Below are 19,480 nucleotides of genomic sequence, written 5' to 3'. Positions count from 1 at the left end.
TGCAAGCAAGGCAATGTGATGTGTATTCATAAAAATCAGCCTGAACTATGAGAAAAAGTCAGTATTAATGCAGTAATCAAGTACACATGCTGCCTTATGAAATTGAAATCCCCCCCCAAAAAATTTACATTTCAACCGTGTGGAAACTGAATACACGTAAACAGATGATTGAGCATTAGTGGCATAATGCAGACCGCAGCATTCAGAAATACAGAACGTGATGATAAATAGGCAGACAGACAGACAGCAACAGTGGCCAGATGGGGTACCGTCAGCAAGGCGATGTGTATTCATCGGAATCAGCCAGAGCTGTAAGAAAATGTCGGTATTGATGCATGAATCATGTACATTTATGCTGCTTAATGAAATGTAACCCTCCCCCCCAAAAAAATTTAAATATTAACTGTGTGGAAACTGAATACACATAAATGGACGATTGAGGCTTGACGCTCAATTTCACCTTAATAAACACAGGTAGATTGTTGCCACACCTTGGGTATTGCTGCAGTAATCATGTATATATGCAGCTTAATTAAATTAAACCCCCCAAAAAAGTTTTTAATTGCGGCCATGTGGAAACACTGAAAATACATAAACGGACGATTAAGGCTCAATTTCACCTTAATACACACAGGTAGATTGCTGTCACACCTTGGGTATTGCTGAAGTAATCATGTATATACAGGGAGTGCAGAATTATTAGGCAAGTTGTATTTTTGAGGATTAATTTTATTATTGAACAACAACCATGTTCTCAATGAACCCAAAAAACTCATTAATATCAAAGCTGAATATTTTTGGAAGTAGTTTTTAGTTTGTTTTTAGTTTTAGCTATTTTAGGGGGATATCTGTGTGTGCAGGTGACTATTACTGTGCATAATTATTAGGTAACTTAACAAAAAACTAATATATACCCATTTCAATTATTTATTTTTACCAGTGAAACCAATATAACATCTCAACATTCACAAATATACATTTCTGACATTCAAAAACAAAACAAAAACAAATCAGTGACCAATATAGCCACCTTTCTTTGCAAGGACACTCAAAAGCCTGCCATCCATGGATTCTGTCAGTGTTTTGATCTGTTCACCATCAACATTGCGTGCAGCAGCAACCACAGCCTCCCAGACACTGTTCAGAGAGGTGTACTGTTTTCCCTCCTTGTAAATCTCACATTTGATGATGGACCACAGGTTCTCAATGGGGTTCAGATCAGGTGAACAAGGAGGCCATGTCATTAGATTTTCTTCTTTTATACCCTTTCTTGCCAGCCACGCTGTGGAGTACTTGGACGCGTGTGATAGAGCATTGTCCTGCATGAAAATCATGTTTTTCTTGAAGGATGCAGACTTCTTCCTGTACCACTGCTTGAAGAAGGTGTCTTCCAGAAACTGGCAGTAGGACTGGGAGTTGAGCTTGACTCCATCCTCAACCCGAAAAGGCCCCACAAGCTCATCTTTGATGATACCAGCCCAAACCAGTACTCCACCTCCACCTTGCTGGCGTCTGAGTCAGACTGGAGCTCTCTGCCCTTTACCAATCCAGCCACGGGCCCATCCATCTGGCCCATCAAGACTCACTCTCATTTCATCAGTCCATAAAACCTTAGAAAAATCAGTCTTGAGATATTTCTTGGCCCAGTCTTGACGTTTCAGCTTGTGTGTCTTGTTCAGTGGTGGTCGTCTTTCAGCCTTTCTTACCTTGGCCATGTCTCTGAGTATTGCACACCTTGTGCTTTTGGGCACTCCAGTGATGTTGCAGCTCTGAAATATGGCCAAACTGGTGGCAAGTGGCATCTTGGCAGCTGCACGCTTGACTTTTCTCAGTTTATGGGCAGTTATTTTGCGCCTTGGTTTTTCCACACGCTTCTTGCGACCCTGTTGACTATTTTGAATGAAACGCTTGATTGTTCGATGATCACGCTTCAGAAGCTTTGCAATTTTAAGAGTGCTGCATCCCTCTGCAAGATATCTCACTATTTTTGACTTTTCTGAGCCTGTCAAGTCCTTCTTTTGACCCATTTTGCCAAAGGAAAGGAAGTTGCCTAATAATTATGCACACCTGATATAGGGTGTTGATGTCATTAGACCACACCCCTTCTCATTACAGAGATGCACATCACCTAATATGCTTAATTGGTAGTAGGCTTTCGAGCCTATACAGCTTGGAGTAAGACAACATGCATAAAGAGGATGATGTGGTCAAAATACTCATTTGCCTAATAATTCTGCACGCAGTGTATATGTTGCTTAATTAAATTGAACCCCCCCCCCAAAAAAAAAAAAAAAAATCTAATTGTGACTATGTGAAAACTGAATATACGTAAACGGATTATTAAGGCTTGACGCTCCATTTCGCAAGTTCTGTCTGTGTCTGACTGCATCCTTTCTGCTTGTGAAACAAAGATCCTTTTCGCCTTACAGATTACTCTTGGGTTGAGACCTTGGATTCCCTAGTGAAAGGTCTATACCCCTATGAGACGTCCTTTAAGGTAAAAAAAATCACAAGATATCATAGTCTCCAACTCACTATTTAGCCCTTAGCCAAATCTAATAGAGAAATCCCGATACCTGACTGTCACACTTGACTTGTTTTGAACCATATGGTACACCATCCTCATCCCCATATCGCTATATGGAGATGATGGAATCTGTGGAAACCCCCTTTGATGGCTGATCTTTTGGTCCATAAAAGACACTGGATGCTAAAATATAGATCTTTACTTTAGCTTCCATTGAGACACTGAGAACATTATTTGGCTGCTTAGAACTGTAAATGCATTAATATAAATGGACAAGTAATAGTAAGATGACCATCAAAAAACAGAACACAACTAACATCAAGCCCAATTAATCAATGACGCCATTTAATAAAAACTTCAAAAAGGCAAAGACTTTGTTTTCTTAAACTTTGTATAAAGAAGTTCAATGCAAAAGAAAATTTGAAAAATGTTCCTGAAGCATTTACAAGCAGCAGAAGGCATTTTCATAGCCATATAAATGCAACTCGGCTATAGCAGACACTATGGTTATTGGTTTACGTTGCCAACAGAAGTCATATTCTTTAAAGTTAGAGGCCAGAATAGTTCAGATCGCTCGCCTTGTAAGTTACATTTCTCAGCATTTTACAGGATTACAAAATATGGCGTCTGATTCTGGTTTTTATAATTGGACATCAGTGGGGGTCATTTCCTACCCGGGTGAGATGCTTTTGTTCTGCCATGAAGAGTAATGCGTTTACCTGCTTGGATTTTGAGGCTATGGCACAGTCTGTGAATTTTATATGACTCTAACACACAGGGCGAATGGGTTCTCACTCCAGAAATAACAGTCCCAATATTATGGGGCTATTATTAACATTTCTGAATTCAAAATTGGTAGAAAATAGCCTGCATCCATCAAATGCTTCAGCTGCCCTAGAAGCAAATTAGGGAATTATTGTCATGAATCCTTCTATTGTAGCATCCTCATCACTCAGTATATTATGGCAATCAATTTGATATTCCAGACACGCATACAGGACAGTGCTAAAGACATTTACCCACCATGACCTCGTAGCTTATGAACCAACGCTCCATTTTAATACTGCAGTAGTATAAACCAATGTGTCAATTCATACACATCCTATGGCATTTGAATTGTATATCTGCTATACCACTGTTATGTTGGCAGCCTGTGACTTCTGCCATCCCCCGCCTCCAGGCAGGCAGGGTGGTACTCCAAATCCCTTTCTACTGCAACTGCTCTCCAGCAGACTGGATCTGCTGGTCCTTCTTTGCCCTCCAGCAGTGGTCCTGGTTACTACATACAGTTCTTTGTCCCCATCTTTTGCTGTAAACTGTGGCCTGCGCTTGTCTGTGAATCCTCTATTGCTGGCCCGTAGGACAGTCAAAAGGTCCATACACACACCCCAATCTTCTCCAGCCAATGGCTGCTAACCCTGAGGTACTTAAGGCACCTTATTATAGGGGAGGGTGCCTAATAAATAGTTACATCTAGTTTGCTAGTTCTTGTGAAGGTGTGCTGTTCCATTTGTTTTCCTGTGCACTGACCTTTGCCTGTTTCCTGACTCTGGTCCTCTGCTGCCTGACATGACCTGTTCCTGTTCACTGTAATGACCCTTTGCTGCCTACCCTGACCTCAAACCATTTCCTGGATTACTTGTACTTCTCCTGTCCTGACCCCAGCCTGTCCCTGGCTATGATTTAGCATGATCCCTCGGTGATCCACACTAGTGCTTCAGACTCTAATGGGTCAGCTGTCACTTGAACAGAGACTACTCCAGGAAGTAGAGGCCTGGTGGCTCCCATGCAGTGAAGGGATTTGTTTTGGAGAAATAAAAGACTATTGTGTGCTAGTGTCCTTTAAGAGTATATGGTCTATAAAAGCAAAGAATAGCATGAAGATTTTTTTCTTGGAGGGGTAACAGAAGAGAGAAGAACTCCGAACTGTTCCGGAAATGCTAATGTTTGCTCGCATTTAGTAAGCGTTGGTCGGTAAACATCGCGGTAGGAAACTCATTGAAAATTCATATTATAAAATTTATCCTATTTCAATTACAGAAGAACAATACAATGTCATTTAGTGTTGGCTTTTGTTTGCCATGCTGTTAACAAAAGCTCCACGTCTTCGAATAAATTTGTGAGTGATTTTTACAGAGCGGTAATAGCTGACAGCACCTAATTATTCACTCTTCCGGTTATGAATGGGAACATTTTAACATTTCCAAACATATATGCAAATGCATCTCTGAGTGTGGTTTTTAGAACAATCAAATAATAATTGTTTACATTAGATAGCAAATACAGATGTATATGTAAAGGATAAAGCTTGCACATGGGAGCTTACAATCTACAAGTGCAAATGACAAATATGGGGGAGTCACTTATAATGTTTGAGAATATGGCTGGATTTGTGCCAAGCAACTCAAAATGTTTGCGATGGTCAATTGCTGTCATGTATATTTTAACGGGAATTAATTATGGACCAATACTGCCAAATCGCCCAACTTTTATTCACTTTAGCGTAGCTGAGCTTCAATACCAGACACAACCAATGGACAGGTATGGCACTGACTTTTCGAATTTCGAGATGACCTATTGTTTAAATAACGTTTTTATATTAAAACATTAGTTTTTTTACTTTTTGGTGATTTTTAATATACATTTCATGTCACCATGCCCATTTCTATTTTTAAAAAAATGCTAACATCCTGCAGTTTTCACACTAGACACTGAGCCTGTTAATAGTCTGACACTTTTCAACATTGCTGGGGCCACTATTGGGGCAGATATTTATACTGGGGGCCAATATGGGGACAAATATTTATACTGGGGGCTAGTGTTGGCACGAATATTCAAATAGCGAATTTTAATCGCAAATATCGCCACTTTGAGAGTTTGCGAATATTTAGAATATAGTGCTATATATTCGTATTATCAAATATGCTAATTGTAAATTAATCGCAAATTTTTCACGAATTTATTGCGAATATCGCCCCTTAGCAGCATCCCTAGCAAGCAATAGGAAAGTTGCCTAATTAGTGTTGATAGAGAATATTCTAATCGCAAATTTTTATCGCGAATATATTACATTGCTGATTTTCGCAATCAAGTAAATAATGAATGGAGATCACGAATTCTCGAATTTGCAAATTTATGGCGAATATTTGTCCAAAAATTTGCAAAATTTGGCGGATTAGAATATTGCCTATGCCGCTCATCATTACTGGGGGCCACTATGGGGTAGAGTATTTATACTGGGGGCACGTTATATATATTGCGGGCACTACTACGGGCCAATGTGTATACAGTGGGGGCACTGTGGGGGCAGTAATATTTACTAAGGGCACTGTGGAGGCATTAATGCAGTATATACTGAGGCCACTGCAGGAGTTGGGATTTTAAAAAAAACTATGAAATTTATCCATTTTTAACGTCAGCTTTTAACATAAAATGCATGCAAAACGGACGTTAAAAACAGATAGATGGCCAGAAATGGATGCACAAAGTGATGCAAAATGGCCATGAAAAGTGATAGTTTATTCTGTTTTAATGGACTTGTGAAGGTACCCTAAGTATATTAAGAAAACCCTCAAATGCTACTGAGGAGGATTCCTGCTGCAGTAACCTGCCTTTCATCCAGAATTCAGTCTGATCTGAGGTCTATGAGAAAGAGCTGAAGATAAAATAAATGCCTCTAGGAGCGTACACAGAAGACTTCTTTTATTGAAATATGGGACTTGTCGGGACAAGAGAAGGACGTTCTGGAAAATGCTGGGTCACAAAAGTGTCTTGTGACCACCGAAGGTAGATACTGAGCAATAGGAGTTGTCACCAGTGACAGACTTTATTTCCATAAGATGGACTGTTCACACATGAAGATCCAAATAAAGCTACAGATATTCCAAGTTCCAGTATTGCAGGCAAATCCAACTATAACTATTCTCCCCTCCCCTGTCTGTGCTATCAGCTAGCAGGGGGTGGTAGGTTTTACAGCCCCCCATGGAGATGAATGCCTTAAAGCACTGCCAAACCACTGAGACCCCTGTAAGGCCGAGTTCACACTTCAGTTATTTGGTCAGTTATCTCCCTCAGTAATAGTGGGCCAAAACCAGGTGCAGGTCAAAAACTGTTTCAAATCTTTCTATCACACCTGGGTTCTGAGTAGGCTTCACTTCTGGTTTTGTCTCACAATAACTTATAAAAATAACTTACTAAATAACTGAAGTGTGAACTTGGCCAAAAAATCTAGAAGATCCCTGGGCCAAGAAGATTACAGAGGATTACAGAGGTCATCAGAGTCCTTTATCTCTGGTAACAAGGTGATGTGAAAACTAAAGGCTCGTTTAGTGAAGGAGACCACATATTTACATGCAGCGATTAGCTCCACATTATGAAAACAAGGGATTGCTATTGCCATTGCTCGTCCTCATACGGCTGCATTGTTTTTGGGCAGCAGATCTCTGTTTAGACAATCTGCTGCCCAGAAACGATAACTTAGGTACCTCCACGAACGACAGGCTCACCTGATGAACGAGCGTTTCGCTCGTTTATCAGGTGATCGGTGGCAACTTTACATGGGCAGATTGTCAGGAATGAGCGTTAGTACCAATCTTCGTTCCCGATAATCTGCCCGATATTATGACCATATAAATCCACCTATAACTAATACAACAGACATTAACTTAATAAAAGGAGCAGATTAATCATCTATATACAAGGTTACAAGAACATGACACACTCCGCTATGACATGTTGCTATTTTTTATGATAGGTTTTTACAAAGTTTATTAGTTTTTTAATGATATCATATTTCTTCTCCTCTCACCAATTTTTCAAGTCTACAATATAAGATCAGATGAGCACCATAAGTTCATTGGACTGTGGAGAAAACTCCCATTTAGAGATGAACGAATCAAAGCTGACAAAGTGAAATTTGATCCGAATTTCAGGAAAAATTTGATTTGCACCGAAGCCGAATTTCCTCACGCTGCTGCACATTTCAGAACAAGTAAGGAACTCTGGGAAGGCGGGATCACCCACAATGCCATTCATGCAGCCAATCAGCAGCCAGCCAGCCCTGTGATGCCACAGCCCTATAAATAGCCTCAGCCATCTTAGATTCTGCCATTTTCCAGTGTATTTAGTGCAAGGAGAGACATCAGCAGGCGCTAGGGACAGTGCTAGGAAAGACTTCATTGTGCTAAAAAAACATTTACAAGTGCAGGGCAAGATTATTCAAGGTGTAGGGAAAGCATAGGGAGGCATCATTCCACAGCATTTATGTTAAAAAGGGTTCAGTAGGGGAGGTTACAGCCTGGGTAATAGGAACAATCCTATTACACCTTGCTGCACTGACTGGGGACCCACATTGCCATTATATAGCTCTGTAAATCCAGCAAACTGTTCTTGTTATTGGGGTACAAGTGCTGTTTGATACAGGCATTAATAGGGTTTATTACAAGGAAATATTTCTATATCTTATTTGCCCTTATGCGGTGCAGTTATATGTTATATTATTATGTATTAGTGGGGAAAAAAAGGGCTTATTAGCCGTTGTGTGGTAAAGTGCTAAAATTACAGCCCTTTTTGTTGTGTATTAGTGGCAAAAGTAAAATATATTTGCCGGTCAGTGGTGCAGTTATATGTTCTAAAGGCGGATGCTCAACAGACAGGATCCTTATTTGGGGGGTTATTGTTCTGACGGATCAGAGGAAGGGCAAAATAATCAGTGACGTCAACACAAACTTACTGCTGACACCCTCTCCACTCTGTCAGGGGGGCTCTACTTGTATAAGCGTTTAATAGAACAGGTTCTGTAGACATCTATGTGGAATCAGCTGACGATGGTGTATAAGGAGTGCACTTCTTCTTGGCGCTAACATCGACCTGTAAGGCTGAGTTCATGCTTGATTTATTTGGTCAGTTTTGGCCCCGTGACTGCCCAAATAAGTGAAGTGTGCAGTGATTCTAAGAGCGATGCCTGTCATCTGCATGTCATATAGACTCACAGTATTATTTCACTACCACAGCAGACTCACTATGCGTGTTACTGCAAGGCACAGTGTTCTACACCACTATAAAGGCTCTCTGCCGCCAGGAAATAGCCGTTTTTTAACTAAATTTGCTACAAATAAATTCGGATCGAACTGAATTTTTCCCCAATAATTCGGCGAACCGGTGAATCGAAATATGTATTTAAAATTCGCTCATCTCTACTCCCATTCTGACCAAAGCTTGTGGAATTTTTTCCTATATTAGTATTTGGGCTGTAATAGGAATGACTTATATCTGTGACGAGAAAGAATGACAATTCTTTAAGTATTTTTCACCTGCTGGAGGAAGAAGAAGAAGACATATGTCCAGAGGTGCTAATGTTGGCATGGTTTCTCCTCTATGCACATATCCTCATGTCTACAACATTTTATAATATCCTTCCTTTATTCTAAGACAACAGTATAAACAAACATTTCCTCATTTGCCCTTCCCTTTATTTGCCTTTAGAGGAAAGTATATAATTTATTGGTTTAATTTAGTTTTAGTTTATTCCCTATAAATTTTCTAACGTTTAATAGTGCAAAAACAATGGAGAACACTTATCAAAGCTTGTGCAAAGGAAGAATGGAATAGTTGTTCATATTGGCAAATAGGGATCGGTGAAGTTTTTGGGCACTCTGAGAGCAGGAAACACCCCCTGGACACTTGGGAACTCATTAGCATATTGATTCAAATTTCTGGGGAACAGAAACATCACAAAGGGTACCAAGGTATGCTTGCATGCTGGTCCATGTGGTCCAAAAATTTCTGTCCAGTTCATAACAATAGGAAACTCTTTTCCCGTGTCTGTGAAAAACTTAGATGTCTCCGTGATTTTTTTTGAGGTTGATTGTACTTGATTAGATTATTTTGGTGGTAATTATTACCATCATTACAGCTCACAGTAAATGCTGGTAATGAGTTCCTATCAGTATATTGAGCTATAGACAGGTATTACTTATAATCTTCATAATTTATTATGGTTTTCCAATTTATCTGTAAAAAATGTTGTCTGTCCTTGCTTTTTAAATAAGTTGTCCAAAAAAAAAGAAAAATTCTGGTTAGCAACTGTGATTTGTATTCTGCAATCTGATGACAATAGTTTACTATGTAAAAACAAAGTGATAAGACTTCTTTTAAATCCTAAGAATTGGTAATTTTTGTTGAAAATAATGGGTATCTGTCAGCAGCTTTCTACCAGAGCAGGGAAGCCTTCCCTATAATATCCTTACACCCTAATAGGCTGTATAGAAAGGGGTTGTCTTGGTGAGGCACTTCCTTTAAAGGGCAGCTGTCAGCAGATTTGTACCTATGAAACTGGCTGACCTGTTACATGTGCGCTTGGCAGCTGAAGGCATCTGTGTTGGTCCCATGTTCATATGTGTCCGCATTGCTGAGAAAAATGATGTTTTAATATATGCAAATGAGCCTCTAGGAGCAACAGGGGTGTTGTCGTTACACCTAGAGGCTCTGCCCTCTTTGCAACTGCTGCGCCCAGTGGCGTACAGCCAATATAGACAGGGTATGCCACTGCTATGGGGCCCGTGGCACAGGGGGGCCCTGAGTGCAAGGAAGGCCCTGCCCCCTGCAACTGAGCTCACTGCAGGCCCGGCCCCCCCTTCCCTAGTTCTCACTGGCTCTGCGCGCTTCCTAGTACCCAGCCTGGCTGCGCGCTCCCTTCGGCTCGTGCGACTGAACAGCTTCACACAATGGGCCAATCAGCATTAGGAGTGTGCAAAGATCCTGCTGCTGATTGGCCCAGTGTTTTGCTGGCAGGCAGCAGGCGCGCACCCAGCGTGGAAGAAGTTGAGAGTGACTTGTGCTGCCGGCCTCGCCAGTGTCGCCAGCCAAACAGTCATCCCGCAGCCAGTCCGGACCTGTGCCACTGCCAGCCCGCCCACACAGTAAGACTGCCCCAGCCCCCAGTCACTATCTTTCCAACCCCAACCCGGATCATTAAATTTCACTGGCGTAATTAGAAATTACGCCAATAATTGGACTGTATTAGAGAAGAATTCAAGGGTCTCTGCCAGTCAGAGGTGCCGGACAACTGGGGGGGCCCATTCAAAAATTTGCTGTGGGGCCCGTTCAAAAATGTAATGTGGGTCCGAGTCATTTCTAATAGCGCCAGTGTCTCTAACGTTTTCAGTAGGTCATGTATACATTTTATTATTGGCAAATGGGGGTGTGGCAGGGCAGGAGGTGGGATGGGCCAGGGTAGTGGGCGGGGTTAGGGGGCCTAATTCTGATTTTTGCTATGGCGACCAATGATTTCTATGTACGCCCCTGGCTGCGCCCTCTGCACTTTGAATGACAGGACCAGGGGTAAAGATGTTTTCACTGCCTGGTCCTGTGAAGCAAAGTGGAGATGATGCAGCAGTTGCAGAGAGGGCAGAGCCTCTAGGTGTAACGACAACACCCCTGTTGCTCCTAGAGGCTAATTTGCATATATTAAAACATCATTTTTCTCAGCAATGCGGGCACATATGAACATGGGACCAACACAGATGTCTTCAGCTGCCAAGCGCACATTTAACAGGTCAGCCGGTGTCATAGGTACAAATCTGCTGACAAATGCCCTTTAAAGGGAGTGCCTCACCAAGACAACCCCTTTCCATACAGTCCATTAGGGTGCATGGATGTTATAGAGAAAGCTTCCCTGCTCTGGCCAACCAAGCCATATTAATGGCTCCAACTCTGGGAGACTAGACCTATTCATGTACCATATCTATGGCAGTTCATTTAAATGACCAATGTGTAATACATATACAGTCAGGTCCATAAATATTGGGACATCGACACAATTCTAACATTTTTGGCTCTATACACCACCACAATGGATTTGTAATTAAACAAACAAGATGTGCTTTAACTGCAGACTGTCAGCTTTAATTTGAGGGTATTTACATCCAAATCAGGTGAACAGTGTAGGAATTACAACAGTTTGCATATGTGCCTCCCACTTGTTAAGGAACCAAAAGTAATGGGACAATTGGCTTCTCAGCTGTTCCATGGCCAGGTGTGTGTTATTCCCTCATTATCCCAATTACAATGAGCAGATAAAAGGTCCAGAGTTCATTTCAAATGTGCTATTTGCATTTGGAATCTGTTCCTGTCAACTCTCAAGATGAGATCCAAAGAGCTGTCACTATCAGTGAAGCAAGCCATCATTAGGCTGAAAAAACACAACAAACCCATCAGAGAGATAGCAAAAACATTAGGCATGGCCAAAACAACTGGCCATGCCTAATGGCAACACCAAAAGACCCGGAAGACCACGGAAAACAACTGTGGTGGATGACCGGAGAATTATTTCCCTGGTGAAGAAAACACCCTTCACAACAGTTGGCCAGATCACAAACACTCTCCAGGAGGTAGGTGTATGTGTGTCAAAGTCAACAATCAAGAGAAGACTTCACCAGAGTGAATACAGAGGGTTCACCACAAGATGTAAACCATTGGTGAGCCTCAAAAACAGGAAGGCCAGATTAGAGTTTGCCAAACGAGTATGGAGAAGAAAAGGAACTGTTCATGATCCTAAGCATACCACCTCATCAGTGAAGCATGGTGGTGGTAGTGTCATGGTGTGGGCATGTATGGCTGCCAATGGAACAGGTTCTCTTCTATTTATTGATAATGTGACTGCTGACAAAAGCAGCAGGATGAATTCTGAAGTGTTTCGGGCAATATTATCTGCTCATATTAAGCCAAATGCTTCAAAACTCATTGGACGGCGCTTCACAGTGCAGATGGACAATGACCCAAAGCATACTGCAAAAGCAACCAAAGAGTTTTTTAAGGGAAAGAAGTGGAATGTTATGCAATGGCCAAGTCAATCACCTGAGCTGAATCCGATTGAGCATGCATTTCACTTGCTGAAGACAAAACTGAAGGGAAAATGCCCCAAGAACAAGCAGGAACTGAAGACAGTTGCAGTAGAGGCCTGGCAGAGCATCACCAGGGATGAAACCCAGCGTCTGGTGATGTCTATGCGTTCCAGACTTCAGGCTGTAATTGACTGCAAAGGATTTGCAACCGCCAACCAAGTATTAAAAAGTGAAAGTTTGATTTATGATTATTATTATGTCCCATTACTTTTGGTTCTTTAACAAGTGGGAGGCACATATGCAAACTGTTGTAATTCCTACACCGTTCACCTGATTTGGATGTAAATACCCTCAAATTAAAGCTGACAGTCTGCAGTTAAAGCACATCTTGTTTGTTTCATTTCAAATCCATTGTGGTGGTGTATAGAGTCAAAAATGTTAGAATTGTGTTGATGTCCCAATATTTACACTGCGTGCAGAATTATTAGGCAAATGAGTATTTTGACCACATCATCCTCTTTATGCATGTTGTCTTACTCCAAGCTGTATAGGCTCGAAAGCCTACTACCAATTAAGCATATTAGGTGATGTGCATCTCTGTAATGAGAAAGGGTGTGGTCTAATGACATCAACACCCTATATTAGGTGTGCATAATTATTAGGCAACTTCCTTTCCTTTGGCAAAATGGGTCAAAAGAAGGACTTGACAGGCTCAGAAAAGTCAAAAATAGTGAGATATCTTGCAGAGGGATGCAGCACTCTTAAAATTGCAAAGCTTCTGAAGCGTGATCATCGAACAATCAAGCGTTTCATTCAAAATAGTCAACAGGGTCGCAAGAAGCGTGTGGAAAAACCAAGGCGCAAAATAACTGCCCATGAACTGAGAAAAGTCAAGCGTGCAGCTGCCAAGATGCCACTTGCCACCAGTTTGGCCATATTTCAGAACTGCAACATCACTGGAGTGCCCAAAAGCACAAGGTGTGCAATACTCAGAGACATGGCCAAGGTAAGAAAGGCTGAAAGACGACCACCACTGAACAAGACACACAAGCTGAAACGTCAAGACTGGGCCAAGAAATATCTCAAGACTGATTTTTCTAAGGTTTTATGGACTGATGAAATGAGAGTGAGTCTTGATGGGACAGATGGATGGGCCCGTGGCTGGATTGGTAAAGGGCAGAGAGCTCCAGTCCGACTCAGACGCCAGCAAGGTGGAGGTGGAGTACTGGTTTGGGCTGGTATCATCAAAGATGAGCTTGTGGGGCCTTTTCGGGTTGGAGATGGAGTCAAGCTCAACTCCCAGTCCTACTGCCAGTTTCTGGAAGACACCTTCTTCAAGCAGTGGTACAGGAAGAAGTCTGCATCCTTCAAGAAAAACATGATTTTCATGCAGGACAATGCTCCATCACACGCGTCCAAGTACTCCACAGAGTGGCTGGCAAGAAAGGGTATAAAATAAGAAAATCTAATGACATGGCCTCCTTGTTCACCTGATCTGAACCCCATTGAGAACCTGTGGTCCATCATCAAATGTGAGATTTACAAGGAGGGAAAACAGTACACCTCTCTGAACAGTGTCTGGGAGGCTGTGGTTGCTGCTGCACGCAATGTTGATGGTGAACAGACACTGACAGAATCCATGGATGGCAGGCTTTTGAGTGTCCTTGCAAAGAAAGGTGGCTATATTGGTCACTGATTTGTTTTTGTTTTGTTTTTGAATGTCAGAAATGTATATTTGTGAATGTTGAGATGTTATATTGGTTTCACTGGTAAAAATAAATAATTGAAATGGGTATATATTTGTTTTTTGTTAAGTTTCCTAATAATTATGCACAGTAATAGTGACCTGCACACACAGATATCCCCCTAAAATAGCTAAAACTAAAAACAAACTAAAAACTACTTCCAAAAATATTCAGCTTTGATATTAATGAGTTTTTGGGGTTCATTGAGAACATGGTTGTTGTTCAATAATAAAATGAATCCTCAAAAATACAACTTGCCTAATAATTCTGCACTCCCTGTATGGACCTGACTGTATATATATATATATCTTGTAGTGTAATACTGATAGGGGTTTCATAAGCTGCACCTACTAGTTTGTGACTATTTACTTTAGTATAAGAGTCTAATAAACAGCTAAAACCCACATCTACAGTATTCTCCATTTCTAAGAATAGATGCTCCACAGTATACTTGGACCAATGCGTTGCGTCTCTGTTTCAGCCCTCTTTAGGGTTTGCAATAAGTTAGATTTTTCACATATGCCATGCACATGAATAATATTAAAATGATATTTCTCCATATTTGCCGTCCACTTCAATAACCATCAAAAGCAATTCTATTCCATTCCATGTTTAATCCCAACGTGATTTTATCTCACATGTAGAATTTACATTCTGTATTTTCCATCTTCCTGAAAACACTGGCTGACATTGTTAGAGTTATGTTCTTCAGATTTCTTATTGTGAAATATTGGCAATTGGAAACACACATCGGCCCTTTATGCAAGTGCAATATAAAAGAAGTGTTCTCTAACGATAAGCATTTTTGTGAAACATGAACGCTGCTTTTCATTAGGGGCTATGAATCTGGCAGTAAGCTAAAACTGACTGTTTCTCAAAAATGTACTTTAAAAAAGGACAAACAGAAGGAATTCTTCACTTTTATGGAAACTGATGTAACCCTCTGCTTCTCATTGACCGTTATTGACAGTGGAACTAATATTCAGGTTGTGGTTCATTTAGTTCCCTGATTTATCAAGCATGGTCTCGTAGATTGTAGGGTCCTCTGCCCCTCTGTATCAATCTGTTGATAGTTTCTTGTTCATTCGGCGACATTTAGATGGGCAGATTGTCGGGAACGAGTGTTCACAGAAACATTTGTTCCCAGTAATCTGCCCGACAATTGGGCAGTGTAAATACACTTTTATTCTGGAACCCTATCACTGTTAGGCCTCATGCACATGACCGTTCCGTTTTTTGTGGTCCGCAAAAAATGGAAGCTGCCCGTGTGCCTTCCACAATTCCGGAACGGAACGGTCAGTCCATTGTAGAAATGCCAATTCTTGTCCGCAAAACAGACAAGAATAGGACATGTTATATTTTTTTTGTGGGGCCACGGAACGGAGCAACAGATGCGGAAAGCACAAAAAATGCGGCTCGGATGCGGACCACAACAACGGTCGTGTGCATGAGGCCATAAGGTGAATTTACACCTTTCAATTATCGGACAGGTTATCAGGATCTTGTGAGGGCTCGTTCCCCATAATGTGACCGTGTGAAGGTGCTGCCGATCACCCGATGAACACGAGCAAAATACTCGTTCATCGGATGATCCTGTCATTCATACAGGCACCTAAATTATTGTTTCTGGGCAGCAGATCGTGCCGCCCAGAAGCAGTGCAGCTGCTTGAGGACTAGTGTTGAGCGCTAATATTCAAATTGCGAATTTAAATTGCGAAGATCGCCACTTCGAGAATTCGCGAATATTTTGAATATAGTGCTACATATTCGTATTCGTGAATAGTGTTGAATATTCTAATCGCGAATTTATCGCGAATATATTACATTGCCGATTTTCGCAATCATGTAAACAATAACTGGAGATCACAAATTCTCGAATATTCGGCCCAAAATTTTCCAAATATTGCAAATTCGAATATTGCCTATGCCGCTCATCACTGTTGAGGATGAGCGATCGCAATAGCAATTGCTCGTTTTCATACTGTGGAGGTGATCTCTGCAGGAAAATGCAGCTTTCTCCTCCACTCAGTGAGCAGCCGTCTTACAGGAAAAAATGCTTTCCTCCAGACAATCTGCAGCTCATCTCCTAGTGAAAAGCCACCTTTAGAGATACCACCTTTTTTCTGATGTCTGGTAAAAAATAATGGAAGTGTTTTGCCATGTGTTAAGGCCCCCATACACCCCAGGGTTCAGCCGACTCTTCCCCGACAGATGATTTTGGGGGAAGAGAAGGATCTGGTGAAATTGATATTTTCGCCCCATCCTATTGTTCTCCTAGGAGTTAAGCTGCCGCTCGAAGTGTCTGGCAGTATCTTTCTCTGCTCTTGAATACACATACACCTTCTGCCAAGCCAAACGTGTATATGTATGCAGGAGCCAGGAGGTAGTCAATGGTGCCTGGTGGAAAAATTCTGACGAATTTACATTGTGCAGATGAGAGAATATATACCTACTTCTGAGTATAAAAGGGTAATCATCTCCAGAGAAAGCCAGAAATGCATGCCGAGAGGTAGTGCCCTGGCCGCCCAGCACATTACAATGCCTATGGGTAGGTTACTGTGTGTTTAAAATGGGTCTTGTATATTTAGCATGTGAATACTGAGTTGGGATCCTTGAGGGGCAGAGTGTTATTTTCTATGGAACTGTTTCTGAGAATGGCTGTGTTACACACTATTATTATTAGAGATGAGCAAAGCTTTGGAAAATTAAATTCGTCAGCTTCGCCGAAGTTTGACAATTTGATACTAATTATTTAGGCAAAAATCGCTATAAATCAGGTGTACCCAGACCAGTCTGCATTACGGGATGTGCTGTGGGCGGGTTGTAGCCATGCTGCAGTGAAGAACTGTGCGGCCAATTAGCCTGCAGCTGCCATTCATTTAATAATGAAGACCGCACTGTATAGTCCTTCTTCATTGTAATGGCCACGCAGCACCTTTAATTCACCTTTGAACAGGGGCTGCACCCACTTTTCCAACCCCAGCGCTCTCCTGCCATACAGGTGGGAGCTCTTCTTCTGCCATCTGCTTTTCCTCTTTTTCCACATCGTCTAATATCGATGAGAATATGTTATTAGGAACATCCAGCTCCTCCTCTCTCTGCATCTTGCTGAGTTTTCTAGGACATGGGGATGGTCATCAGTAAGACCTGGCCCCCCTAAGGCCCATTTCACACGGGCGAGAATTCAGCGCGGGTGCAAAGCATGAGGTGAATGCATTGCACCCGCACTGAATCCGGACCCATTCATTTGAATGGGGCTGTGCAGATGAGCGGTGATTTTCACGCATCACTTGTGTTTTGCGTGAAAATCGCAGCATGTTCTATATTCTGCGTTTTTCACGCAACGCAGGCCCCATAGAAGTTAATGGGGCTGCGTGAAAATCGCACAGCATCTGCAAGCAAGTGCGGATGCAATGCGGATTTCATGCATGTTTGCTAGGAGGTGATGTTAGTAAATTGATTAAAGTCAATTTACTGTATTATTTTCCATTATAACATGGTTATAAAGGAAAATAATAGCATTCTCAATACAGAATGCTTAGTAAAATGTTGCTTGAGGGGTTAAACAATAAAAAAAATTAACTCACCTCATCCACTTGATCACACAGCCGACATTGTCTTCTTTCTTCTTCTTTAAGGACCTGCAAAAGGACCTTTGATGATGTAATCGTGACATGGTGAGCTCGGTGACGTCAGCGCAAGTCCTGCTGAATGAAGATAGAAGGATCCTTGAAAAGTTATAATTGCTGGCCTGCTGGTGACCCTCAAAAACATTAGGAGCAAGGGTCTGCTGGTGACCCTCTAAAACATTAGGGGCGATGGCCTGCAGCTGATCTGACCATCTAAAACATTAGGTGTGAGGGCCTGCTGCTGAGCTGACCATCGAAAAAAATATGGTTGAGGGTTTGCTGGTGAGCTGACTCTCTAAAACATTAGGGGCAAGGGCCTGCTACTGATCTGACCATGGAAAAAATGATGCACGAGGGACTGCTGCCGAGCTGACCATTGAAAAAATTATGGTTGAGGGTCTGCTGCTGAGCTGACCATCTAAAACATTAGGGGCGATTGCCTGCTGCTTATCTGACCATCGAAAAAAATATGGTTGATGGCATGCTGCTGAGCTGGCCATAGAAAAAATTATGGTTGAGGGCCTGCTGCGGATCTGACCCTCTAAAACATTAGGAACAAGGGCAGCCTAATAAGCATGGTGATATGATGGAGGAGGAGGACGAGAAAAGAAAGATTGAACCATATCCCCTTTTTTGTGGTGGAAGGGATGCATGGGAATACAGTGTATTCAATACACCATAAAAGCCACATTTAAAGGGATTCAGTCATCAGAAATGAGCCCTATAAGCTAAACATATGGCGATGTCCCTTGTAAAACACTGAATCCTAAAGTGAGTTTATCAAATGCCCCTGTGGCTCTATATTCATAAAAAAGCGGTTTATATCACCTGTCAATCACTTCAAAATGATCGCCTGTCAATCACTTCATCGCGAGATTACGGCTATCTATCGTTGATGAAAGGAGGAGACATAAGCGGTGCTGGGCTCCTTCACAGGCAGGCGTGGCTGGGCACGGCTGGGCACAAGGAAGGTTAGTGACCTGAGGTAGGCGGATCGAATGAAAGGGACGGCGGCGATTTCAGCTCAGAAGGCGGGCACCTAAACGAGATGGCTGCAGCCGGGCACCTTTCACCATGAGACGTCCCCTTGGACACATTTTGAAGTGATTGACAGGTGATATAAACCTCTTTTTTAAGAATATAGAGCCACAGGGGCATTTGATAAACTCACTTTAGGATTCAGTGTTTTACAAGGGACATCGCCATATGTTTAGCTTATAGTGCTCATTTCTGATGACAGAATCCCTTTAAAGTGCCTTTATGTTCACCCGATTTCCTCTGGTGGAGTAGAGAAGTCAGGGGCAATCCAGGCCTTGTTCATTTTGATAAGAGTCAACCTGTCAGCATTTTCAGTTGACAGTCGGATGCGCTTATCAGTTATTATGCCCCCAGCAGCACTAAATACCCGCTCTGACAAAATGCTGGTGGCAGGGCAGGCCAGCACCTCCAAGGCGTAGAGCGCCAGTTCGTGCCACGTGTCCAGCTTGGACACCCAATAGTTATAAGGTACTGTAAGATCCTCACCTGTCTCGCACTCCGGTGTGACCAAAAAGGGTCTTAGTGGAGCTGCGGGACAGGTTACACGTGTCTCTATTGATGCAACAGCTCCAACCCCTTTGCGAACCGACGCGGGAATTCGTTTGCATGTGCGCCGGAGGGGAAGACCGCATGACTTTCGGGGACAGCTTGGCTGTGCTAGTGGCAGTACTCTGCGGCCGAGTTTGTCTCCAGGGCCTG

The sequence above is a fragment of the Bufo bufo genome, chromosome 4 (assembly GCF_905171765.1).
Source record: "Bufo bufo chromosome 4, aBufBuf1.1, whole genome shotgun sequence".
NCBI lineage: Eukaryota > Metazoa > Chordata > Amphibia > Anura > Bufonidae > Bufo > Bufo bufo.
The sequence above is the reverse complement of the archived record's forward strand: the minus strand, read 5'-3'. Positions refer to the sequence as shown.